Raw genomic sequence first — 4,743 nt, forward strand, 5'->3', positions numbered from 1 at the left:
TATAAGACCTTCCCTCCATACCAGGCAACATCCTGGTAAATCTCCTCTGCACCCTTTCCAATGCTTCCACATCCTTCCTATAATGCGGTGACCAGAACTGTACGCAATACTCCAAGTGCGGCCGCACCAGAGTTTTGTACAGCTGCAACATGACCTCATGGCTCCGAAACTCAATCCCTCTACCAATAAAACCTAACACACCGTACGCCTTCTTAACAACGCTATCAACCTGGGTGGCAACTTTCAGTAATCTATGCACATGGACACCGAGATCTTTCTGCGTATCCACACTACCAAGAATCTTACCATTAGCCCAGTACTCTGTATTCCTGTTACTCCTTCCAAAGTGAATCACCTCACACTTTTCCGCATTAAACTCCATTTGCCACCTCTCAGCCCAGCTCTGCAGCTTATCTATGTCCCTCTGTAACCTGCAACATCCTTCCGCACTATCCACAACTCCACCAACTTTGGTGTCATCCGCAAATTTACTAACCCATCCTTCTATGCCCTCATCCAGGTCATTTATAAAAATGACAAACAGCAGTGGCCCCAAAACAGATCCTTGAGGTACACCACTAGTAACTGAACTCCAGGATGAACATTTCCCATCAACCACCACCCTCTGTCTTCTTACAGCTAGCCAATTTCTGATCCAAACCGCTAAATCACCCTCAATCCCATGCCTCCGTATTTTCTGCAATAGCCTACCATGGGGAACCTTATCAAACGCTTTACTGAAATCCATATACACCACATCAACCGCTTTACCCTCATCCACCAGTTTGGTCACCTTCTCAAAGAACTCAATAAGGTTTGTGAGGCACGACCTACCCTTCACAAAACCGTGTTGACTATCCCTAATCAAATTATTCCTTTCTAGATGATTATAAATCCTATCTCTTATAATCCTTTCCAACACTTTACCCACAACCGAAGTAAGGCTCACTGGTCTATAATTACCAGGGTTGTCTCTACTCCCCTTCTTGAACAAGGGGACAACATTTGCTAGTCTCCAGTCTTCTGGCACTATTCCTGAAGACAATGGCGACATAAAGATCAAAGCCAAAGGCTCTGCAATCTCCTCTCTAGCTTCCCAGAGAATCCTAGGATAAATCCCATCCGGCCCAGGGGACTTATCTATTTTCACACCTTCCAGAATTGCTAACACCTCCTCCTTATGAACCTCAATCCCGTCTAGTCTAATAGACTGTATCTCAGTATTCTCCTCGACTACATTGTCTTTTTCCTGTGTGAATACTGACGAAAAATATTCATTTAGCACCTCTCCTATCTCTTCGGACTCCACGCACAACTTCCCACAACTGTCCTTGACCGGCCCCAATCTTACTCTAGTCATTCTTTTATTCCTGACATATCTATAGAAAGCTTTAGGGTTTTCCTTGATCCTACCTGCTAAAGACTTCTCATGTCCCCTCCTGGCTCTTCTTAGCTCTCTCTTTAGGTCCTTCCTGGCTAACTTGTAACTCTCAAGCGCCCTAACTGAGCCTTCACGCCTCATCTCTACATAAGCCTCCTTCTTCCTCTTGACAAGAGATTCAACTTCTTTAGTAAACCACGGTTCCCTCGCTCGACCACTTCCTCCCTGCCTGACAGGTACATACTTCTCAAGGACACGCAGTAGCTGTTCCTTGAACAAGCTCCACATTTCAATTGTGCCCAGCCCCTGCAGTTTCCTTCTCCATCCTATGCATCCTAAATCTTGCCTCATCGCCTCATAATTGCCTTTCCCCCAGCTGTAACTCTTGCCCTGCGGTATATAGCGATCCCTTTCCATCGCTAAAGTAAACGTAACCGAATTGTGGTCACTATCACCAAAGTGCTCACCTACCTCCAAATCTAACACCTGGCCTGGTTCATTACCCAGTACCAAATCCAATGTGGCCTCGCCTCTTGTTGGCCTATCTACATACTGTGTCAGGAAACCCTCCTGCACACATTGGACAAAAACTGACCCATCTGAAGTACTCGAACTATAGTGTTTCCAGTTAATATTTGGAAAGTTAAAGTCCCCCATAACAACTACCCTGTTACTTTTGCTCCTATCCAGAATCATCTTTGCAATCTTTTCCTCTACATCTCTGGAACTTTTCGGAGGCCTATAGAAAACTCCCAACAGGGTGACCTCTCCTTTCCTGGTTCTAACCTCAGCCCATACTACCTCAGTAGACGAGTTGTCATCAAACGTCCTTTCTGCCACCGTAATACTGTCCTTGACTAACAATGCCACACCTCCCCCTCTTTTACCACCTTCCCTGATCTTACTGAAACATCTAAACGCCGGAACCTGCAACAACCATTCCTGTCCCTGCTCTATCCATGTCTCCGAAATGGCCACAACATCGAAGTCCCAGGTACCAACCCATGCTGCAAGTTCACCCACCTTATTCCGGATGCTCCTGGCATTGAAGTAGACATACTTCAAACCACCTTCCTGCCTGCCGGTACACTCCTGCGACCTTGAAACCTTATTTATGACCTCACTACTCTCAACCTCCTGCACACTGGAGCTACAATTCAGGTTCCCATCCCCCTGTTGAATTAGTTTAAACCCTCCCGAAGAGCATTAGCAAATTTCCCCCCCAGGATATTGGTGCCCCTCTGGTTCAGGTGTAGACCATCCCGTTTGTAGAGGTCCCACCTACCCCAGAATGAGCCCCAATTATCCAGGTATCTGAATCCCTCCCTCCTGCACCATCCTTGTAGCCACGTGTTCAACTGCTCTCTCTCCCTATTCCTCGCCTCGCTAGCACGTGGCACGGGTAACAAACCAGAGATAACAACTCTGTTTGTTCTAGCTCTAAACTTCCACCCTAGCTCCTTGAATTTCTGCCTTACGTCCCCATCCCTTTTCCTCCCTATGTCGTTGGTGCCTATGTGGACCACGACTTGGGGCTGCTCCCCCTCCCCCTTAAGGATCCCGAAAACACGATCCGAGACATCACGGACCCTGGCACCTGGGAGGCAACACACCAACCGCGAGTCTCTCTCGTTCCCACAGAATCTCCTATCTGTCCCCCTAACTATGGAGTCCCCAATGACTAATGCTCTCCTCCTCTCCCCCCTTCCCTTCTGAGCAACAGGGACAGACTCTGTGCCAGAGACCTGTACCCCATGGCTTACCCCTGGTAGGTGTGAGACAATTAATCTAGAAACACAGGTAATATTCTGAATCAGTTCTGAAGAAGGGTCGCAGGACTAAAACCGTTGACTGCTTTCTCTCCACAGATCTGTTGAGCTTCTCCAGAAATTTCTGTTTTTGGGTGATGATCTGTGACCCTGGTTCAAATCCTACCATAGCAAATTTGGAATTGAGTCTAATGATGACTATGGAACCATTGTTGGGGAAAACCCATCTAGTTCATTACGGAAGGAAATATCAACCATCCTTACCTGGTCTGGCCTACATGTGACTCCAATCTCACTGCAATATGGCTGACTCTTAACTGCCATCTGGGCTGTTAGGGAGAGGCAATAAATGCTGGCCTAGCCAATGAATTTAATTTAAAAGCAATCGGATGCCAATTGTAAAAGTGAAGTTTTACTTTGGTGTACAAATGAACATCAAGAAGGGTCCCGAGCCGAAACGTCAACTTTCCTGCTCCTCTGCTGCTGCCTGGCCTGCTGTGTTCCTCCAGCTCCACATTTTGCTATCTCTGACTCCAGCATCTGCAGTTCTTGCTATCTCATTCCCTCTGAGTGGCCAGCTTTCCAAGCTTTGGGATTCCTCATTGCTTTGCCATCACTTGTTATTTCCCTGCATCCCAAAAAAAGTTCCAGTTGCTAGCTTCTTGTTTTTACCCGCATGCGGAAAATCCTAGCATTGCTTCCTTCTTCCCGGAGTGGAAATCCCCTTTAACAGATTATCTGCTGATGTTCCAAGCAGATTTTCCCATGAACTGGATTATAATTTGTCAGTTTGCTTCAGCACATTGTTCTCTCACGTCCAAGCCAGACAGGCCAAATGTTTTTTCAAAAAATTCATTCACATGATGAGTGTATCATTGGCTAAGCCGGCATTCATTGCCCCTCCCTAATTGCCAAAAGGGCAGTTAAGAGTCAGCCACCTCGCTGTGGGTCTGGAGTCACATGTAGGCCAGACCAGGTAAGGATGGCAGTTTCCTTCCCTAAAGGACATTAGTGAACCAGATGGGTTTTTCCAACAATTAGCAATGGATTCATAGACATCATTAGACTTTTAATGCAGATTTTTATTGAATTCAAATTCCATCATCTACTGTGGTGGAATTTGAACCCTAACTGGGGTTTAAGTCCCATTTGTGGTGTACAATATCCAGAGACACATTGGGTCAGTGCTACATGATCTGAGCTATGGTCTTTCAGAATATATTTATATTCTTCCGTGAGATATGGGCGTCGCAAACAAGACCAGCATTTGTTTCCCATCTCTAAATGCCCTGGAGAAGGTGGTATTAAGGCTGCCTTCTTGAACCGCTACAGTCCATGTGATGTAGGAACGCGCACAGCGCTATTAGGGACAGTGTTCCCACAATTTTGACCCAGTGACACTGAAGGAATGATGATATATTTCCAAGTCAGGATGGTGATGGGTTTGGAGGGGAACTTGCAGGGGGGTGAATAGAATAGAATAGAATAGAATATCCTTTACTGTCATGTATACACCATTGTAGAAATACAGTGAAAAGCTTTTACAATGCCTACCTCTTAATGGTGCCATCTTAGGTACCAATCTTGGATACA

Source organism: Rhincodon typus, chromosome 39 (genome assembly GCF_021869965.1).
Source record: "Rhincodon typus isolate 14 chromosome 39, sRhiTyp1.1, whole genome shotgun sequence".
NCBI lineage: Eukaryota > Metazoa > Chordata > Chondrichthyes > Orectolobiformes > Rhincodontidae > Rhincodon > Rhincodon typus.